Source organism: Protopterus annectens, chromosome 11.part0, assembly GCF_019279795.1.
Source record: "Protopterus annectens isolate FY-2018-M chromosome 11.part0, PAN1.0, whole genome shotgun sequence".
Taxonomy (NCBI): Eukaryota; Metazoa; Chordata; order Ceratodontiformes; family Protopteridae; genus Protopterus; species Protopterus annectens.
The window spans coordinates 1,394,859,672-1,394,884,241 of NC_056745.1; positions in this window are offsets into that span (position 1 = coordinate 1,394,859,672).

The window sequence follows — 24,570 nt, forward strand, 5'->3', positions numbered from 1 at the left end:
GTTTTTCTGAACTGTCTTCACAGATCATGTCAATGGAAATCCCAGAGACAGGGAGGAGGCTATGGTTCCAAAGCGGGCCAAACTAAAGCATATTTTATTTGAAACCAAGCCACATATTGGTGAGTATTGTGCAATGCCACTTTTTCCTTTATATTTGTGAATGTATGCATTTATTTGTGTTGTGAGGCAGTCTGAATGAGAGTAGCACTGAGTTTCACAGAGTTCTACTAACAATTTAACTGACAAGTATCATCCCACAGAGCACAACGCTCCCTACTCTTTCCCTGAGGCAAACACACACACACACACACACACACACACACACACACACACACACACACACACACACACACACACACACACACACAGACACGCAGACACACACACACACACACACACACACACACACACACACACACACACACACACACACACACACACACGCAGACACAGACACACACACACACACACACACACACACACACACACACACACACACACACACACACACACACATACATACGTATATATGTATATGGATCCCTGTCAGTTGACTGAGTTTTCAGAAACTTGAAATTCATATGATCAGGACCACATGATCAGGTCTTTGAAAACTCAAAGCTTTTGAATAGAGATTGCAGTACAGTGAGGCTAGGGAAATTTACCTTCTTCTTCACTGTATTGTGATCTTGGGGTTGGTTTATATAATTTGCAGGGGGTGTGGGGGGTGCAGGCTGCCTGCCCCCCTGCATAAATGTGCAAAAGTAGATTTTTGTGTTTTTTTTTTGATGTTTGAGTTTTCAGAAACTCAATCATATGGTCTTGTCCGTGTGAATTTCGAGTTTCTGGAAACTCGATCATCTGACAGAGATCCATGTATATATCTATATCTTATTCCATCAATAATTCCTTTCTCCCATTTTTCTACATGGGTTTGGGGTCTCACTTCAGTGGTGACCATCATCTAGATCTAGAAACAATGTTCACAGAGCCTGTTGGCTATTCCTGCCACTGTGTGTGAATATATATATATATATATATATATATATATATATATATATATATGGTGCGCAGTATCCGAAAGATAGGAGAACATGGATCACAGACTGCATGCCGTGCCAGGGCTAGCCACTCAATGGTGTAAAATATGGCTCTAGGTGATTCGGTCATGTTGGCTAATGTCGCCAAAATGGGCATGGGTAGTTACCGGTGATAAGTGGGTTGAGGACTCGGCCTACTCAGACCCACACCAGAGACCCATGCTAATGGTGGGAGGGGTATATGTTCCCCTATTGGCCAATGTGTGCCCACCATAAAGCCCAGCAGCCCTGGGCCAATAAGCTACTAGCTGGCTGGTGTCTAGTTGCCATGCCTTGGTTATCTGGGATAGCTCTGTTGAGCAAAAGCTGGGCGTAAAACCAACCAACCTTCCAAACATATACTGAGAATTGCTATGCTTAATGTAGGCTCACTGATAGGATGCAGCTTGGAAGTGGATGACATGATACAAAGGAGGCTGGACATCCTTTGTAGCCAAGAGACAAGATGAAAGGGGAGTGCAGCAAAGCCACTTGGCTTGGGATCCAGACTCTACTACTCAGGTGGAGGACAGGCTAAAAATGGTGAAGGAATTGTAGTGAGAGAGAAGCTTCAGAAAGCAGTGAGGGATATCATCAGAATTAATGACAGACTCATGGCAATCAGACTCTGGGTGTAATGATAGGGCAGTATTCATAATCTCAGCCTATGCCCCACAGAAGGGTTGTGATAGTGAGGAAAAGAGTACATTTAGACAGTAGCTGCAGGACCTACTAGATAAAGCAGGATAACATGAACTGATGTTGATAATGGGTGACTTGTGTGCACATATCGAGACAGACAGAACAGGATATGATGACTGTCTGGGTCCACATGGGTGAGGCAACAGGAATAAAGAAGGAGAAGCCATTCTAGACTTCTGTCTGGCAAATGGCTTGATAGTAGCCAACACATGGTTCAGAAAGAGAGACAGTCACAAGATCACATATGTGAATAGCCAACATGCAACTCAGGTAGACTTCCTCCTAGTGAGGAAAAGGCACTGGGGTAGAATCCATGATTGCAAAGTCATCCCCAGTGAAACAGTCGGTCCAGAGCATAAACCACTAGTTGCCACAATCACCTGCAAGCAGTGGTCAGAGAAGGCTTTAAGGTCAACAGAGACCAGGCTGAAGACCTGGAAGTTGACTGGAGAGAAAGTACAAAAGTTCAAGGAATTACTCAGGGCTCTAGCACCCGACGAAGAGGAGGAAATAGGTGGAGCTGAAGAAGAATGGCAGTGCCTAAAAACAGCATGTGTTAGGACTACAGAAAAGATATGTGGCCGAGCTAGGTATGGAAATAAGGTACATAAGGAAAGCTGGTGGTGGAATGCAGAAGTCCAGGAAGTCATCAAAAGAAAGGAGGAGTGCAGGAAGAAATGGGAGATAGAAAAGACTGACCAGGCTAGGAAGGACTACTGGTTGGCTAACAAAGAAGCTATGAAAGAAGTTGCAGTAGCAAAGAATAGGGCATCAGAGGCACTCTATCAGCTTCTGGAAAGTGACCCAGTACGTGGCACAAAGAAACTATATCAGGTTGCAAGGCAAAGACAGAAAGATAAATAAGATGGTCAGACACTCTTCATAAGTGATACTAGCAGCAACTTGATCACCAGTCCAGAGGACATCAAAGGCTGATGGAAGGAGTATTTCCAGCAGCTTCTGAATGAAGAAAATCCCACAGAAGCTGTACTGCCCCAGAAACAGCCTACAATGAGAGGAGAAGAAGAGGAGCCCACCCTAGAAAAAGTAAGAACAGCACTAAGGAAAATGAAGTCTGGGAAAACAGCAGGCTCAGATGAGGTCACAGCAGACATGATAAAGATGCTGGGTGAGATAGGGGAAAAATGGCTCCTGAGGGTAGTAATAGCAGTGTGGAGAGAAAGACGTATCCCAGATTACTGGAGAATAACCATACTCATGCCAGTGTACATGAACAAATGGGACATCCACAACTGTGTGCAGTACAGAGGCATCAAACTCCTATCACATTGCATGAAAGTTCTGGAGAGGGCGATTGACAAATGGATACACAGAGCAGTAGAATGTAAGATGGGAGATGAGCAGTTCAGATTCAGATCAGGATGCAGCACAACTGACCCGATGTTTGCAGTGAGACAGATATTTGAGAAGAAGCTAGAGATGAGGAGAGATTCTAACCGGGCATTCCTAGACTTGGAGAAAGCATATGACAAAGTCCCAAGAAAGCTGATCTGGGCAGTACTGCAGTGGTTTGAAGTCCCAGAAACATTGGTAGAATTAGTGCAGGCTATATACAAAGCCCAATGACTCAAGTATGAACAGTGTTCGGCCTCATGGAGGGGTTCCCAGTGGGAGTGGGTGTACACCAGGGTTCAGCTCTGAGCCCATTGCTGTTCATACTGGTGATGGACTACATTAGCAAACAGGTTGGAGAGGATGGATCAACAAAGCTTCTGTATGCAGACAATGTGGCAGTACAGGCAGACTGAGTTAGAACTTCAGCAAAGGATAGGAGAATGGAATGTAAATCTAAAGGTACATGGAATGAAACTAATCACAGATAAGATGGTGGTAATGGCAGCAAATTGGGGAAATCAGAAGAAGCTGAGAATAGAGATAGAAGGGATGATAGTGGAACAGGTAAACAGCTTCAAATATCTAGGAGGAGTAGTTGAGGAGAAGGTAGTCTGAATGAAGAGGTCAAAACTAGAATCAGAGGGGCTGCAGCCAACTGGCATAGAGTGTCAGGTGTAGTCTATGACAGAAGAATGCCAAAGAAGCAGAAAAGTAAGGTGTACAAGTCAGTGGTGTGACCAGTACTACTGTATGGTACAGAATCCTGGGCAGTAAAGGCAGAACAGTTGAAGAAGCTAGAGGTGATGGAAATGAAGTGCCTGAGAAAGTTGGTATGATGCACACTTTGGGACAGATGAAGAAATGAACACATAAGAAGAGAGGCCAAAGTAGCTCTAATTGCAGAAAAGATCAAAGAGAACAGATGACGGTGGTTTGGACACGTGCAGAAAAGCAGAAGACAGTCTGGTGAGGAAGATTTGGGAGAGACAGGAAGAAGGTAAGAGGAAGTGAGGACATCCAACAAAGAGGTGGATGGATTGTGTGAAAGATCTGCGACAGTCAGGCATGAGTGTTTAAGAAGGCAGCAGTGTGGCACTGAATCGAGTGAGTTGGCAACAGTTAACACGGTACCCCGACCCCATGTAGAAAAAATAGAAAAAGGGGGCTGATGATAATGATGATATATGTGTGTGTGTGTGTGTGTGTGTGTGTGTGTGTGTGTGTGTGTGTGTGTGTGTGTGTGTGTGTGTGTGTGTGTGTGTGTGTGTGTGTGTGTGTGTGTGTGTGTGTGTGCGTGACTTTACCGAGTAAATGATATAGTTTTATATATATAAACTACCATATTAAAAAGATGCTGATTTGCAGCATGTACATCGCATTGCATTTCTACATGTACTGCAGTAAAGGTGATACACAGATCCAGGTATAAATGGTAAGGAAACAATATCTCTGATGTATTCATAACTCAAAAAAATTCTAATTAACAAAGTCTTGTTTGATGTGAAGGAAAAAATACTGTACAAATAAACCTAGCTATAGTATGGGTTATGTGGAGATATACCTACAGATGCTAGGGTTTAATCATGGCTTCAAAGCCTGAATGAACAAAAACGGGAGGTTTATGCCTCAGCATAACCTATACCCTGGCCATGTATGAGTGCTGTTATACAATGGTGAAATAATTGTTATTTCTAAATTGTTAAGGATTTTGTTTACATGCATGAAGTTAGGTAGCACTTCAATAGTCCCTTCACATTATGTTATATTTTGGTTTGGGTGTTAGTTGTTGTTGTTCTAGTCAATGGTTCAATAGTGATAAGCGACAACAGCAGCTAGCTAATGCTGCAGCAGAAAATGTTTAATGAAGTTGTTGGGTTTTTTGGTGTGGCTGCAGGGAATAGAAATGGATGTAAAAAATGTGGTTCAGGTTCATGTTCTATTATGGAAGGGCACATTTTTTTAAATTATAGTCCAGGTTGCTTACAGTAATTGCATTTGTGCAGCATTGGTTTATTTGGTAAAACTGGATGGCTGTCATAATGGTACAGATTAGCATTATATCTATTAACATTATATCTAGGGCAGTGTATTTTTTTCAGAAATCAGCTGTATAAAATGCCTGGTCATTATATCACTGGACAATATAAGTGTCTTGGATTGTGCCCTTTTAATAGCTTTATTTTTCACTGCTGCCTTATACATTGTTAATATTTTATGTGATTGGACATTTCTACCATTATATTTGTTGCCAGTGTTTTACCACATAGTGAGGAAAGAGGTACTGAAAGCACTTGTTTCTGTTTCTTGGTAAATGGCATTAATCAGTGTGGTAGAAAGCTGCTTCTTGAGTGAAGAATGTATTATCTATCTAGTATACAGAATTATACAATGATCCCCCCCATTAATATTCCAAAACATGCACGCTGATTGGCCAGCGTGCCCGTTGTAAATCCCGCAATATACCAACAGAAATAGGTCTGGTCGCCCGGACTTTTTCCTTTGGCATAAAATGTCCAAAACCTTTTTTTAATAAAAAAAAAAAAATGGAGCAATGGAGACTTTCTTTTCTTTTCAAAGCATTGATGTACTGGGTATGCATTGGAATACAAGTCCCATATGCATGCGCAGTACATCAACACAAGGAAGCAGTATACCACTACCGGCAGAAGAACAGTAATGCGCCATTATACAAAGACATTATTTAAGAAAAGTAAGTTTTTTTTTTCTTAAATAATGTCATTGTATAACAGCAATAACCAACTCCGTGGTTGTGGTATATTGAAATTTAGCCATGGTTGGCTTTATTTAATCACTTGTGCTTCACCCTCGTGATTAAACCATGCCAACCATCGATAAATCTTTAATATACCACTCCACGTTGTCAGTTATTGCTTAATTAGCGTCACTGTTAACTCATTCATTTTGAGTCCCTGTTTGGTGGGGTTAGGTTTATTTACACACCACACTGTCATAAACATCTCTTCTCATGAGCCATCATCTTTCTTGTGATACATAACAAAACAACTCATTAATTATTTAATTGACTTAGTATTTTTAGCGTCTGTTGAAGCAGCAGGAAAGAAAAGGCCTCAAAATACAGAAATAATATAATACTTATATAAGTTCATATCACACCGCATGCTGTAATTACACAGATAATGCATTAGCTGTTTTGTAGCACATTATACTGTATGATATAAGTACAGATACATATTACCCATATCATCCCATGTAATATTGTAAGTATAGAGGTAATATATTAACTGTATTGTACATTTATCACTGTGTACTGTAAGTACAGTGATAACAGACTAATTGTATTATGTCCTGTAGTACCGTCTGATATATACCACGTGGAACAAGCAACTTGCACCTCATTTATTGTAAGCACTTTTTGACACACAAACTCTGTTGTGAAAGTAGGTATTATACCCTCACTTCTCAAACTGTGCCCTTGGGAGTTTCCATAATGGTTGCTTAGCAACAGTTGATATAATAAAAGGAATAATTAAACGGAGCAAGTTATTACTCATTATGTTATCTTTTAAAAAGAAAAGTTATTAGGAAACAATTTTCACTATGCCCATGACATGATTTATTATGCAGTTATGCACTACAATTTGCAGAAGCTATTGCATACTTTTTATGTTACTGTACTTGCTGGAATTATTCACCACTTTAAACTTTTCTTCAAAAACTTCTTTGTGCTGATTGCCTCCAGTTTTTAATCAGGCCTCTTGTTTTAAAGTTTGAACATAGAAAACAATTTTCAGATTTGGCTAACTTATCTTTCAACATAGCACTTCTCACTGCAGCTTTCTCAGCTCATGCCCATCTTCCCTGCATGTTCCACTAAATTCTTATCATACAATGCCTTTATTTCTTTGCAAAGCTTAAGCCTTTTGGATCTGTATGGCCTATTTGAACCATGAAAAGTAATTCATTATACGTTCATCATCTAGCCCATCTTGTATTCTGGTTGACCAGAATACATCTCCTCTATCATCTTCATCAGATCTTCTGCTACCTTCTGAGAAACACAGACTGATTAAACAAATCCCAGTACTTCTTAATCAGTCCTTGTCTAACAGCTGAAAGTTCTTATACTGTTTTGGGTTCATTATCACCTCCTAACCAGATACCAGACCTCTTCACATTCTCTTTGCCAAAAGTCATCACATCAGCACTCTTTTGTTGCCCATACCCACACTAAACAGCTTTCTTTTGGACGATATCTACACAGTCATCTCTGCTTCTTTAGGGCTGGATGGACACCAGTCCTTATTTCTAATCACTGTGGTGTTCACATATTCACTGCTCATGGTTTTATTTTCATCAATGAGCCAAAGGTTTCTGTATTATATTCAGATTTATATGCCCTAATCACTACTTTCTGATTTAGCTTTTGTGATTTAATTACACAAAACCAACTTCACCAATACATAAATAAATAAATAAATATGGAATCACTGCAATGCTGTGAAATTTCACTTTACTGGTGTTCTGGAATCTCATCTAAATGTCTTCAAAGGATGAAATTCATTACACCAAGCAGCCATTTAAATACAAAACCAGTCGTTATTAATTAATTATTCAACTGTGCATTCAAACATTTAAAGTGCTAGTAAATTTTTTGATGCATAAATACAATAAATTGCATACCTTAATAAATACAATGAACAAAATAATTACCTTACAAAAAACATTTACTTAAACATTGAGATTAACTTTCAGATTCATTCCATTTGGTTTTAACATCCCTAAAAATCTTCAGATGTCCCTATTAGTTCTTGCCACCGAAAGTGCTAATTCATCTGCTTGCTGAAATGCTTTTTTCTTCTGGATTAAAGTTAATAAATAATGCATATGAACACTTCTTCAGCATCTATATTTGCACTTGATATTTTATTGTCTTTTATGTTTTTTGTAGTTTGTGATGAAATGTTTATATATTCCTTGGCGTCTTAAAATATTCACCCAATGCTCCTTGGGAATCTTTCTATCAGCTTTACAGCTCTTATTTGTATTAATTTACTATGGAACTTTCACATATAGCTCTAAGAGTAATCCAGTACATGACCAAGTATATAAATAAACCCCATTATTCAATGACTTCAGTAGAGAATAAAAGTCAAAGATGATCCAGAATCAATAGCTCTTTTAAACATTGAATTATTTAAGCCCCTTTATCAAAAGTTAACGTATGTAAATATTGACTACAAAAACCCAGACCAGTGTAACAGTCATAGCTATAGAAGTGACAAGATTTGATGAGTGAATGCTAAATGATATCTTTACTACATTGGTAAGGTGTGCCCCAAAAGACAGATGTTTTTAGCTATGCTAAAATGGTGCATACACTGCTTAAAAATCTTTCTGCTGGTTTAGTTTCCAGTTGTCAGAAACTGTAGCAGGGAGACCATATTATGTAGAGGTATTGAGATATTATGTATTCCTGTTTAAATGACTGAATAAATATCTTTTTTTCCCATCTGTTTGCCACAAGGTAACTTTCAAGATGTGGAAGAAACAGTTACTCATCTTGGAAAGAAACCAAAAGGAGGTGAATATATACCAGTCTACTCAATTTACTTAAAGGGAATTGTGCATCCATGGCTTCATTTATTTGCTACATTGTATAAATTAGCAAACTTGGAATAAAACATTTTGTATAAACATATCTCTATATCTATGTCTATATATCTATATATATATATATATATATATATATATATATATATATATATATATATATATATATCTATAAAAGAATACTCAATCTGAGGAACACTGCTGGTCACTTTCATGCTTTCTGAGAAACCACTTATGACTCTGACTGTGTGGGTTAAATCTTTCAGCCAGTTTGCTATCCATCTTATAACATATGGGTTGATTTTTAAAGTATTTAGCTTTTGTATAATGCCAGAAAGGGGAATGGTATTGAAAGCCTTTGCTGGGTCAAGATATGCTGCATGCACTGCACAGTCACGAACTACATCCTCTGTAACCCTTTCAAAGAAGTTTGCCAAGTTAACTAGACGAGATCTATCCTTCTCAAAGACCAACTGTTGATAGTCAAGTCTAATAATATTCTTCATATCACAGTTTATGAGGTCAGATATAATACATTCCATGACTTTGGAGACGAAGCTTGTGAGGCTGTTATGTCTGCAGTTACCCAGGCTGGTTCTAAAGCCTCTGTTATGAAGGGACATCAACACTGCAGTGCACCACTCATCAGGGGCAAAACCAGTAGCAAAACTTAGGTTAAACAGTTTAAGTAGAATTTCTGCAAGGGCATATTTAACACTACTAATTAAACAACCAGGTATATTGTCAGGTCCCATGGAGGAAGTATTTTTGGTCTTGCTTATCATTTTCAGTAAATGACCTTTAAAGATAATTGGAAGAGCAGGGATTCAGATATTTTGGTGCTTTTTCAGGAGCCAAACTAGAAGAAAGAAGGAAAAAAAATCTAAATTTGATTTCTAAAGTACAGAAGCTTTCTCTCAAAATAGCCAAAACTAATTTAAGGAAAATGGCAACAAAGAAATAGAATTTCTGAAGGACTTGCATGGAGACATGGTGGGGAGAATAAGTGAAAAGAGACCTAAACAGTTTCTGCTAAACTAAAACAATTGTTATTGGAAGAAATTGATGACCTTGAGAACACAGAGCAAAGAAATAATTTAAGAATATATGGAGTACCAAATCATCTAGAAGAAAATAATATAGTATGTTTGCCTGCCTCCTGGTTTCCTAAAATCTTACATTTACCAAGGCTATTTCACATGAAATTGAAAAGCATCCTACATCTAAGTCTAGACCATCAACAACAAGGTACATCTCCTAGATCAATTATTATAAAGTTTATCTCACATTTTGTTAATCTGCTGTTTCATGTAGTCCAGGATACAGAGTTTGATGCCTTCCATGTCCATGTGCCTACTATGTGATTCTGAGCAAGACACTAATCCAGACAGTATTCTATGGCTACCCCTGAAAAGGATTCCCATGTCCAGTGGGTTTAACTGATCAACAAATGCATAAAATAAATAAAATAGTGACCATATGAGTATAAGTGAAGAAACAAAAATCTCATATTCTGCAAATGTATTGAAAATATGGGTTGAAAGCTTGCACCTTCAACGTATTATGGAATATGTTCCAATGGTGACTGTTTGTATTTTACTCATTATTCCTGTGCATTTTGGGATACAAACAAGAGTCAACAGAATAATTCAAAGAATAAACTAAGGAAAATTAAAGTAATTATATGGTCATTAGAAGATCACAGTCCTATACATTTTAATATATCAATTACTGTAAGTCAGAATTAAATGTTTACTAGAAAACCAACTTACATGACTAAACAAAAATAACTTAAATACTAGTTATTAATGGAATTGCAGAATATGTGGAAAGTAATAACAATGGAAAGCTGATGATATAATACTTTGGGACTCATTAAAGCTTTATTCATTTGGGAAAATAATAACCCAGTGTAGTAAAAGGGTGGAAGAATATGACAGAGATAGTACAAAGTGAATCTATATAAGGAAAAAAAAAGTAAAACTACAATTAGATATAGAAAATATAGATACAAAGTATAAAAACAGTTAAGGCTTTAACTAATGAATACCAATAAAATATAAATCATAAGGTTTCTATAGCCTTAGAAATAGTGAAAATACAGTCAAATGCAACAACCCATGGTTTCACTAATTGGTAAAAAGGCATGTGTAGGTCTTCTCAGGCAAATATTATTATTATTATTGCAGGATCTCATAAAAGAACCTGATATCTAAGATAGTCTTTCTGCATTTAAATATTATTATCATGTAATTAATGTAACTGACATGGGAGAAATTGATAAGGCATAAATAGAAGATTTTTAAACTAAAATTAAAGATATTAAACAGTGTAAGGAGCAGTGGAAAGTTTTATAAAATAATGTGACTATATACAAAATTAAAAATAAGATTAAAAATTAAAAGAAGGTTAAGCACCTGGGCTAGATGGTATCATACCATAAATTGGTAAATTATTGCCTCAGGATATGATTGTTAAAAAATGACGTATACACAGTAGCAATTCAATTCTGCCAAGGGAATGCTCACTAATTACTCCTGTTTTGAAGCACAATCATGGTGCATGTTTATGTTCATCTTATAGGCCCATGATCTTCATTAATATCGATTACAAAATATTAATATCTATTTTATCAAAAACATTGTTTTAGTTCACAATTTGATAATCATATAAAAGGGGCAAAAGAAAGATGTCTTCTTAATCTGCTTTTGTTTGCTATTGCAAATCTTTTGCAAATTATATATGAATGAATAAACAGAAGTATTCAAGACAGCAGAGCATTATTAGATCAAAGTACAACTATTTGTTGATAGTTTACTCACAATAAGTATTATAAACTCTTCAATAACATCTATTTATGATTCTTAAAAGCTATTTGAAAAAGTTATTTTTTAATTAAAATTCAACCAGAATGTAAGAGAAACAATTTTATTTCATTATAGTATAACAAAAATCCTCTATCGCATTCATATCAATCTAGATTGGATTAAGAAAACATTAAATATTTAGGGATTGTTTCATCTTAATGTATAAATACTATTGTGCAAAAGAGCAATTACAAGTTAATAAAAGAATCTATTAAATCAGAAGTGCTACAAATTATATTTTATTTTTGAAGTTAGAGTAAGCTTATTTAAAATAAGCATACTTTCTAAAATGTTATAGATAATCCACATCATTAATGCCCAATAAAGCAACAAACAAGAAGGTAAACAAATTCTTTATTACAGTTCTGAGGCATCCATATAAACCTAATACTGCATTCAGTGATCACATTAATTCCTGGAAAGATGGAAGGCTAAGTCTAGCTAACACTGAATTATATGCAATAGCCTTAATATTTTAAACAATAACATAGTGGGAAGATGCTCCTTATGAAGCTAAATAGAAATAAATTCCTCACTGGTGGCCTAGAGGGATAAAGCCCCAACTAATTTCTAGACTTCCCAAGTTAAATTGCCAGCTGAGGTGCTGATGTCACAGACAGGGAGGATGGCCATACCTATCCTAGAGTGGGGGGATCATGTTGGGCGGTCTGCTGTTGAGCACTGGCAGAGGCCAGCACTCGAGGGATGAGAAGTTTGGGCTGGAAGGGGCAGAATATATTGATTAGGCATGGCCACTCTATGGGCCCAGGACAGTAGATGTGCTCAAGCTACTTCTCATTGCTGACCCAGTCTAATGATTGGTTATGCCTACACTCTGAGGGAGGACATTTAGGGTGTGGAAAATCCTGATCTCTTTAAGAATGATGGTGATACAGTAGTTTGACTCTCTGAAGCTTTCATCCTGAGAGAGTTATTGTTACACTTGAGCATGCTGAGAGGGAGGTTTGATCAACAGAAAGGGTACCATACCAAAAAAAAAAGATAAATGTGAATTAGTACATGAGTATATTTGTGATGTATCTACTTTAAAACCTTGTTTTCAATAACAAAATATTGTGGGTTTTGAAAAGTTATAGCAATATACATTTTCTTAAGACTGCAACATCTAATTCCTTAAATATTTAGTCAAATATTAAGATTTTATAGATCCCCTTGTTTATAATGGACCTTTATTCTAAATTTCCCATGGCTTCTATCCACATTTGTAATGAATCAAACTTAAATAAAATGCTAAATTCAAAAGATAATAATTTTACATATTGGTTCAATTGTTTGAAAGGATGAGTAATTTCTTCAACTGTTAATCTAATGCATACAATTGAGTTGGAATGTACTGAATGCATTCTGTTCCAAAAATCAGACATTTTGCTTTAATTAAAGTTCAAGGAATGACTTATGAGATAAAGAATATTATCATCCTCACAGGAAAGCTTTTCATTTACTGTTTCTGTGGAAATAGACTTAATATAGTGTTTATCTAGTTTATATAAACTGGGTCTATATCATTTTGTCGAACCGACTACCCGTCGAACACCTGTTCATCAAACTTAATCTCTCAAATGCTAATTATGTTGAACATTCATTTAAGTGAATTTCTTCCCAGGGGAAAAAATTTGTTGGCCATCATTGGGAATTTGCCCCTTTCCCCACTGTAGTGTGATCTTGGAGTTGGCATATTTAGTTAGGGGGGTGGGGGCATAGCCCCCCACATGGCTGGGTTTTAAATAAAGTAGTTTTTGTAATGGTAATTAGGTTTGCTGACTGTTTTTTCCCCTGGGAAGACATTTGCTTAAATGAGCATCTGAAGGAATTAGTGTTAGATAGATTAAGTTCGATGAATAGATGTTGGATGGGTAGTCACTTCAACGAAACGATATAGACACATATAAATTAGTTGCATTTAACACTTCTAAGTTAAATGAAAGCTGTTTAAAACTTTTTACATCAGTCTAGTGTCCTCAATATTAGTGATGAGGATAATAATAAATGAATTTTGAAACATTCTAGGGTGACAATATCTTCATTGTTTTAGAGAATATTTTTCTAGAAGTATCTTCATAGAGGATTTATAACCCCATTTAAGATTACTAAATTTTATAATATACACAATACTAAATAATGGAGATGTAAATAATTATCCAGAACAGATCAACAACATATTGTTTAAAAGTAAAAGTGTTTCTGTTCTACTATATTTATTTAATTATACTGTTTTTTATTAGACTTGATGCTATATTACTTTTTTATTTATGCTAGGACTTTTAACTTGTTTAGTGATTTTTACTGGATTTTTGAACATTACCCATGTGACTATGAAGTTGTGACATATGTAATGAAATAAGGTATTTAAATGTTTGAAGAATTCTGTTAAATAGTCAGATGAAAGAGGTAAATATAATGTTTAATTGATCATCCTCTCCCTGGTGTATTTTGTACATGGTTTAATGTTTTGTAGTTAAGATCTAAATCTATTAATCTGGGTCATAAATTCTGGGCAAAGATCTGGTTATTATTAGAAAAAAATATATGTAAGACATTTAGAGCAAGTAGCTTCAGTTAATGTATGGAGATGCTGTACTGTGTAACAATTAGTCTTATTTTACGTGGGAGATTTGTTTGAAAACGGATATTTGCACACATTAAAATACTTCTTTGTTATGTTGGATTATTATTATTGTCATTTGTTTATATTCTATTTTTCTTAATAAAGTCATTTGGAGAAAAAAATGATTAAGAGAAGTCAACAGCATATGCATAATTTTACAGACAAGGAATGAGTATATGATTAGGAATTTACAAGAGGTACTGTGACAAAAAAATGTATATTTGTCAAAAGTAAATAAGCAAAAATTTAAGACTTTCATGTGTGTGTTGTTTACTCAAATTTCACTTGATGTGATACTAACATTTAACACTGAATATAGATACACGTTCCTGACACTGGTACATCGAAATAACAGCAATTGCAACAACAGTAAACTTAGTGTACTGGTAAGCAAACATGGTGTCTTACCTGAGAAATAAAATCAGAATACAGATGCACAAAATAGGCCCAGTGGCAGTGAAACAGGTATGTGGGATTCATGTTATAATAATAGTCATTATAAGTGTGTTGCAAGTGGCTGCTTGAGGAGATTATGTGCAATCAATACAAAGCAGAAAACCCTCCAATAAGCTAATGTAATATCAAACAGGCATTGTGGGGAGAACAGACAAGAGAAGAGAATGAATGTGAGAACTGGAGTCAGAGAGGATAGAAACGTAGGAGGGAAGAACAGGCTGCTCTAAAACTACAGTGGCTTATTTGTTTTGCCTCTGTAAATAAATAAATAAAAAAAGAGTAAACAGAGTTCATATACAGAGTCTTGTGTATTTTTATCAATGTTATATCAGCATTCATCCTGTAATGTCACCTTACATTCCAAACACCGATTTGCTCTATTCTTGTGGTTTAAGAACCTCATGTTCAATTTTTAGATACCATAAACAATCTCTTTATACAACTGTGTGAAAATCTCATTGCATTGCTTTTAAATACTGAATATGTTAATAGAATTTTACTCCTTGCACTAGTTTTTGCATCTGATCGTTCAGTTCCCCTTTGCATTGTGTGAAAGGTATTACATTTTATAATATACTATGATTGACCTTTACTGTTTGAGTAATTGCACAAAAATACACCTATGCAGCCTTTTTAATGTTTTTTATCAAAATTCTCTGTATAAGAATAATTTCTCTGTCTAGCCCTTAATTAGATTACTTAACATATACGTTTTTTGCTATTTCTTTTCATCAATTAATTTAAACAACTATAGAAAAAGTGTTATGTGTTCCTTTTGCACTCAGTTATTTGTGCCCGAAAACTCAGTGATTTATTTGTTTTGCCATAAAATTGCTTTTAATTTCCTATTTGTTATGTATAATTACATTTTATGTCATTTTTAAATATATTTAAATTACACAGCTCAGTCACTATCTTGATTAGCATGAGTTTCCATCCTGCATACTGTATCATAATCTGTTCTTCTTAATTTTGTTCGTATCCAAATGAATTTGCTGTTTTTCTTGCTTTGGGGATGCCCCATGCACACATGGATTGGTCTTACTGCTAGTTTGATGGAGACATGAAACAGTAATACTTCCATATCAGAAAAATATGAGGTAGAGCTGTTGATTAAGTCATCATTACTTAATCCAGTGTGTTATGAAAGGTATGCACTGCAAAAATATATGTATGCATATGTGCATGTACTTCCAGCATACATATAATGCTTTACTCCCTTGCACCACCTTACTCATGTGTGTTAACCCTAACATCCCAACCACACACACATTAGGGTACAAAGCACCCTTTTCCTAACAGTACTACTACATATGTGACACATATAGACAAATCAGACACACACACACACACACACACACACACACACACACACACACACACACACACACACACACCTGAAATAAACTTTCTTTACACCCCAATCCCACTTAAAATTCAACTATTCCACCACTCGACAAACCTTGCACTCATCCACTTCCAGCACTTAAAATGTTTTTGACAGATGGCCCTTTGAAAAGAAAAAAAAAATCTGATACACGAAATAAACATGTTTTCACTGTTACTTCATCGGGTACATTTTAAAAAACATATAGATATACCCTCATAAAGGGCGGCCACGGTGGTGCAGTGGTTAGCATTGTCACCTCACAGCAAGAGTTTCTCCGGTTCGATCCTCGGTTGGGGTGCCTTCTGTTTGGAGTCTGCATGTCCTCCCTGTGGTCACGTGGGTTTCCTCCGGGTGCTCCGGTTTCCTCCCACATCCCAAAGACATGCTGCAGGTAGATTGGACACTCTAAATTGGCCCTAGGTGTGAGTGCATATGTGTGTGTGTGCACCTTCTGTGGAAGGTTGGGTGCCGGGCTGGCAACTCGACACTGTAAAACTCCACTGCCAATCATGAGCGGACAGGTGATCCGCTGTGGCGACCCCTAACCGGGAAGAGCCAAAAGAAGAAGAAGAAAAAGATAGATATACCCTCATACTTATATATGAAAAACACTCACATTATCTGTTGTTACAACTTATATGAAGACATTTATAATTAGTGACTCAATCCCCTTTCTTTTAATACAGGTTTTAAAGAGACACTATCATTCAAACTTGGAAACTTATAGGTTCATAAGAAGGTACTAGGCTATCTGCTCTTCTGGGCCATTTTAAGCCTAGCCAATTTCCCTCATTTGGTTATAGACTGGTCTTATCCATCCCATGGTCAATAATAATAATATATTGCCCAATGCGAATAAATGGGATCATACCATAGATAATTTGAGGAGGCCCACACATGAGGTAAAGCATTTAGGAGCTGGATCTGTTCATTAGTAGTACATGAGACTGTCCTGAGGCAAATTGTCTGTTTCCCATCCATGTATCTAAGTTGTGCTTGAAAATGGACTGGGATGAACTTTGTTTTATGTGGAAGGGGAGGCTGTTCCACAGCTACAACTCAAGAATCCATTTAAATGCTCCACTTTCTGTTTGATTAATAATATCACCACAACTAGGACTTGGATGTATAATTTTTAGGACCTGAAAATGAAACCTATGTTCATTTCCTTCATTTTTAACATGATGTGTCAAAGCATTTGTATCTTTCTCTTTATTAATGTCTGTTATATCTTCATAGACATATTCTGTAATTGAATGGTTGATCTTTCCCACATAGTGTGTGTCACATTTCTTACATGTTGCTAAATATACTAAATGTTTTGTATTACAAGCGGCATAATGCCTAAATTAATATGTGAGTCCTGATTTAAGACTAACATAATTGGTAGTTTTATTAATGTGCATGCACACTGAACAAGCCCTACATGGAAAAGTGCCAAACTTTTAAAATAATGTCCCCTGATTTAAAATTCTTATAACCTTCTTTTTATGTTTTTTTTTTATTTTTAAAAGAAATGTTTGGAGATGGTCTAAACCAGATGGCATAATGGCTAAGGTCATTGCCACTCATGGAAAATATACAATGTCCGATCCTGACCTCGGGCCAATATTTCTATGGAGTTTGCATGTGCTCCCTGTGTCTCTGTGGCATTTCTCCCATCTCCCAAAAACATGCTGAGTGTTTTCCATTTGATACTCACCCAAAAATGGAGCTGTAGACAGCAGCATAGACTCTAGATGGTGTCCTACTGGGGAAGGGTTGTATAGTCCAACCACTTTGGGCATTTACTGTGTGGTGCACTGTATCCTCAGGATATGGATCAAAGACTGTGTGTCATGTCAGGGCTAGCCACTCAACTGTGCAAAACATATGGATCTAGGTGATATGGTTCTGCTGACTAATGTTGCCACAGGGGCATTTGTATTTGCTGGTGATCAGTGGGTTGAGGACCTGACCTACTCTGATCTATACCAGGGACCCATACTAATGGTTGGAGGGGTGTATATACCCCTGTTGGCCAGAGAGTACCCACTACAAAGCACAGAAGGCCAGTGTATAGTTGCCCAGCTTGGGTTACCTGGGATAGCTCTGCTGGGTAAAAGTTGGATGTAAAACCAATCAACCTGCTAAACATGACCTAAAAATTGCTACACTCAGTGTTAGTTCACTGACACGATGGAGCTTGGAAGTGGATGATGTGATGGTAAGGAGTAGGCTGGACATCCTATATACCCAGGAGACAAGATGGAAGGGCAGTGCAGCAAAGCCACTTTGCTTGGAATCCAGAGTCTACTACTCAGGAGGAGGGCAGACTGGAAATGGGGGAATAGTGTTGAGGGAGAGGCTTCAGAAGACAATGAGGGCCATCATTAGAATTAGTGATAAACTCATGGCAATCAGGCACCAGCCTAATGATAAGACAGTATTCATAATTTCAGCCTGGGCTCCACAGCAAGGTCGATAGTGAGGAAAAGAGTACATTCAGACAGCAGTTGCAGGAATTACTGGATAAAGCAGGCAACACAAATTGGTATTGATAATGGGTGACCTGAATGCATATATCAGGACAGACAGAACATGATATGAGGACTGCCTGGGTCCACATGTTTGGAGTAACAGTAATATAGAAGGAGAGGCCATTCTAGACTTCTGTATGGCAAATGGCTTGATAGTAGCCAACATATAATTCAGAAAGAGAGACAGTCACAAGATTACATACAAGTGTGGCCAATATGCATTTCAGGTAGACTTTCTCCTAGTAAAGAAAGGGTGCTGTGGTAGAATAAGTGATTGTAAAATCATAGTCATCCCCTTTGAAACAGTTATCCCACAGCATAAACCACTGGTTGCCACAATCAGCTGCAAGCAGTGGTCGGAGAAGACTCTAAGGTCAACAGAGACCAGGGTGAAGACTTGGAAGTTGACTGGAGAGACAGCATAACAGCTCAAGGAATTACTCAGGGCTCTAGCAGTTCAAAAAGAAGAGGAAATAGATAGAGATGAAGAAGAATGGCAGTGCCTCACAACATCATGTGTGAGAACTACAGAAGAGATATGCAGCCGAGACAGGTATGTAAGTAAGGTACATAAGGAAAGTTTGTGGCGGAATGCAGACCTCTAAGAAGTCATCAGAAGAAAGAATAAATGGAGGAAAAAGTGGGCGACAGAAAAGATGGACCAGGCTAGGAAGGAATACTGGTTGGCTAAGAAACAGACTAAGAAAGGCATTGCAATAACAAAGAACAAGGCATCAGAGGCACTCTCCCAGCTTCTGGAAAGCGTCTCAGTAGATGGCACAAAGAAACTAAATCAGGTTGCAAGGCAAAGGCAGAAAGATGAAAATGATAGTCATACACCCTTCATAACAGATGCCAGCAACAACCTGCTCACCAGTCCACAGGACATTAAAGGCAGATGGAAGGAGGAGTTCCATCAGCTTCTGAAAGAAGAAAACCCCAGAGAAGCTGAACTGCCCCAGACACAGCCTACAATGAGATAATAGAAGGAGCACACCATTGAAGAAGTAAGAACAGCACTAAGGAAAATGAAGTCAGGGAAAGCAGCAGGCTCAGATGAGGTCACAGGTGATATATGATAAAGATGTTGGGTGAGATAGGTGAGAAATGGCTCTTGAGGGTACACATAGCAATATGGAGAGAAAGGAGCATTCCCAGATAACTGGAGAGTAAGCATACTAGTGCCAGTGTTTAAGAACAAAGGGGACATTCATAACTGTGGGCAGTATAGAGGTATCAAACTCTTATCACAGTGCATGAAAGTTGTGGAGAGTGTGCTTGATAAATGGATGTGGAGAGTGGTAGAAAGTATGATGGGAGATGAGCCATCCAGATTCAGATCAGGGTGCACCACCACTGACCTAATGTTTGCAATGAGATAGATACTTGAGAATAAGCTTGAAATGAAGAAAGAGTCCAATTGGGTATTCCCAGACTAGGAGAAGCATATAACAAGGCCCCAGAAAAGCTGATTTGGGAGTCCTGCAATGGTTTGAAGTCCCAGAAATATTGGTAGAATTAACAATGTGCAAGGACCTGAGCACTCAAGTACAAACAGTGTATGGATTCACACAGGGTCTCTCAGTGGGAGTGAGTGTGCATCAGGGTTCAGCTCTGAGCCCACTGATGATCATACTGCTGGACTACATTAGCAAAAGGATAGGAGGAGACAGAGCAACAAAGTTACTCTATGTAGATGATGTGGCATTACATGCAGACTCTCGTCAAGAACTTCAGCAGACATTAGGGGAATAGAATGCAAAACTAAAGGCACATGAGGTGAACCAGATTATAGATAAGGCAGCTGTAATGGCAGCAAATGGCAGAAATCAGAAGAAGATGAGAATTGAGATAGAAAGGAAAATAGTGGAACAGGGTAACAGCTTCAGCTATCTGGTAGGGACGGGTGAAGAGAAGGGAGGTCTGAATGAGGAGGTAAAAGCTAGAATCAAAGGGACTGCAGCCAACTGGCATCAAGTGTCAGGGGTAGCATATGATAGAAAAATTCCAAAGAAGCTAAAAAGTAAGGTGTACAAAACAGCAGTGTGACCAGTAGTATTGTATGGTACAGAAACCTGAGCAGTAAAAGCAGAGCAGGTGAAAATGCTAAAGGTGATGGAAATTAAGTGCCTGAGAAGGATGGTAGGATGCACAATGTGGGACAGACAAAGATATGAGGACATAGCAGAGGCCAAAGTAGCTCAATTGCAGAAAAGGTCAAAGAGGACAGAGTTCGGTCATTTGGGCACATGTGCAGAAAAGCAGAAAAAAATCGTGTGAAGAAGATTTGGACAGATAGGAAGAAGGCAAGAGGAAATGAGGGTATCCAGCAAAGAGGAGAATAGATTGTATAAGAGAAGACCTGCAACAGGCAGACATGAGTGTTGAAGAAGGTGGAAGAGTGGCACAGAGTAGAGAGAGATGGCGACAGTTGACACAACACACTGACTCCATGCAAAAATGGGAAAAAGGAGGTTGATGATGATGAGTGTGTACCACACATGATGACATGCATTCTGAGAAGAACCCCATTCCTTTCAAACATAAAGTACCTCTGTCAGTATCATGTGGGTTATTCCACTGGTGAAGGGATCCAGTCAGACACTGACCTGCAACATAAACCAACCAGTGATGAGCCATATAATAATGGATTAAACCATTTCAAAACTCTGTAGGAGCCAGTTACCTTCAGAAGAGCCACAAGGCAAGGCAGGATCTGCAGCTGAATCTTGGAGTGAAAGTGTGTGTGTGTGTGTGTGTGTGTGTGTGTGTGTGTGTGTGTGTGTGTGTGTGTGTGTGTGTGTGTGTGAGTGTATGTGTGTGTGTGTGTGTGTGTGTGTGTGTGTGTGTGTGTGTGTGTGTGTGTGTGTGTTTGAATAGACTGGCTGTACTGTGGAAACTACTTGAATACGTCACACCATGGTGACAAGTTCTGACTCTCATGTCATGCTATGTTTGTTGTAGGTAATATGGGAATGTGCTGGATCCAGATCACAATGTCACAACTTGACAAATCGTGGTTCTGTGTCATGAAGGCATTTGTCAGATTCGGTATGTATATTTGCATACTGTGATGATAATCGTCTGCATTATCCTGCATGACCTTCACCATGGCATGGAATCTGACAAAGGCCTTCATGACACAGAACCACTATTTGTCAAGCTGTGTCACTGTGATCTGGATCCATGCAAATGGAGAATAGTTGCATGACTGCCGAATCATACATCAATGCACTGTATGAACATATACACAAATGCATGCATCTCACCATACCCACTAGAACCAAGATGTTCTCCTCTAAAAAAAAGGAAGCCAATCTGGTGGTCCCCTGCCATAAACAAACTCTACAACAGAAGGAAGAAACTGATGTGGAATAAGGTGAAATCCCAAGACTGGAGAAACTCCCTTATCAGCCTCAACAAAAATTTGAGATCTCTCATAAAATCCTCTAAAGCTAGCTATGAAAACAGAATTGCAGCAGCTAGTAAAGACAACCACAAAGCCTTCTACTGCACAATGATACCTCCTATACCAAGCCAACAGATATTGCCAATATACTGGCCAACAGATTCAGTGCCAACTTTACCTCTCTCCCCCTCCAAAGGACCAATCACAATACCAGTAGATTGTCAGACACCCAGTATTACTGCTGCATTGTTTAAAACACCACTTTCCAAGGCCAAGAATATAGCTTCTATGGGACCTGACAATATCCCTGGCTGTGTTTGGAATGAACTACAGAGTGAACTGACACCTTACCTGTGTGCCCTGTTCAATTACAGCCTCACCTCAGGCACTGCTACAGTCATCCCTCTCCACAAAAGACGAGTGGCTACAGACCCTGGGAACTATTGCCCCATTAGCCTGACAAGTCTGATATGCAAAGCTATTGAACGCATCATCATGAACCTAATAAACAAGGATATAGGAGATCTCCAAACTCTGGGTCCCACATAGTTTGGCTTTGTGAAGGGTAGATCATGCCTGCTCAACTTGGTCGATTTCTTTGAGTCAGTCACCAGCGCTGTGGGTGAAGGCAAGGTGGTTCATACAGCCTATCTTGATCTGGCCAAGGCCTTTGTTACCATTCCCCACACAGGAATCATAGAAAAACTCACTAAGATAGCCATCAACCAATATATCACTAGGTGCGTTACAAACTGGCTCACAGATAGAACCTACAGTGTGAAAGTAGCTGACTCCAAGTCAGACTGCTGACTGGTCATGAGTGGAGTCCCACAGGGTTCGGTCCTGGGTCCTCTCTTGTTTGGTATCTACTTCTCTGAAGTTCAGGCCAACATGAAAGGACTCTGACTGGCAAAGTTCCCAGACAATTGCAAGTTGGGAGCTATTATTAACTCCCCAAGTGATGCTGACATCCTACAGAATGGTCTCACTGAGACCAACGACTGGTGTCAGAACCATGGCCTTAAGCTCAATGCCTAAAAATGTCTTGTCATCCCCTTTGGGAAAAACTCGGTTCCCATGAATTACCACGTTGATGGTAGTCCGCTGAACACAGAAGACGTTATAAGAGATCTGGGAACACAGGTTGACAGCAACATCTCTTTTGATCACCACATTGTCACTGTGGCCAGAAAGTCCTTCTATGTGGCACATCTCATTACTAAGGGTTTTGCATCCAGGAAGAAAGAGGTCATTGTCTCCCGATACTCTTCCCTCATTAGGCCAGTCATCGAGTACAGTGCCCCATTTGGCATGTACCTCACTAGACACCTGCAACAACTGGAGAGGCCACAAAAGTACCCCACAAAGAGGATCCTAGGCCTTAAACACTTGTCCTATATGGACAGACTCAAAAAACTCCTTTGGCTTACAAAGCCCTGTCTGACCTAGCTCTGTTAAAAATGCTACAGCTAAGGAAATCCCAATCCCTCTGCACCACATGCTTCAGAGATCTCAACCTCATTACCACAATCAGCAAAATGTACTGGAGGGACAGGTTCATAACCCAGAGACTGCCCGTGCTATGGAATAGACTTCCCATACATGTCAAGCAGAGCACCTGGGTGACCCTCTTCAAGAGAAATCTTGATGAGTGGATGGGAAATAGAAAATTCACCCCGGGGATAACTCCAGTGGCTTTACCTGACAGAGGTACTGGTAACTAAGGTGAGGTGGCACAATGCCAGGGTAATCCTATGGCTAGGCTTTGTAAAGGCCCCAGGGCCATAAGCCTAGTACACACCTATGAACCTATCATCTATGGACCACTACAGCCTGTTGTCTCAGTGCAGCAGGTTCAAGGATCTTGAGAATGCTGATGTGCATAACCATCAGAAACTGAAAAAATGGAATCCTGGCTAGGGCTGGCACTTCACCCATTCCACTGTTCCTTAAATTTCACAACTGGACATCTGGAAAAAGATGTGGCTGGAACCTTATATAAATAATGTAAGTAAAATTCTAGAAATATTTGTTGAAGACAGTTTTAAGAGCTCTACTTAGAAACCTACAAACATGAGTATTCCAGAGTGACCTTTAAGTCGTCAGAATAACTAGCTGTCCTAATACAATTTCTAATGTTAACTGAAATTGCAAACCCCAAGTAAGACCTGCATGCACCGAGACCTGATGATATGCTTCTCTACTTGCAAACAAAAAAAATATCACCATCTTATTTGGATTTTTTAAATGTTCTAAAGAAAACCCACAGCAAAATACTGCACAGTTACTAACAGCAATATTGTAACTATAAAAATTGTTAACACTACCGTACAAGCTGTATCTGGAAATAAACCTATGGAATGTGATCATGCTGAACTTTTAACTACTAAAATTTTAGAGTCTGTTTTTGCCACTGTGCTGTGACTAAAATTGCAAAATATACTACTGTGGAAAGGAATAAGTGCAAATATTGTTGGTCTCAGGGAGCATGATTACATTAATTAAGCACAATATGTTTGTAAGAATAAACACAGAGTAAACAGAAAACTGAAGTAATATGTGTGCATAGAGACA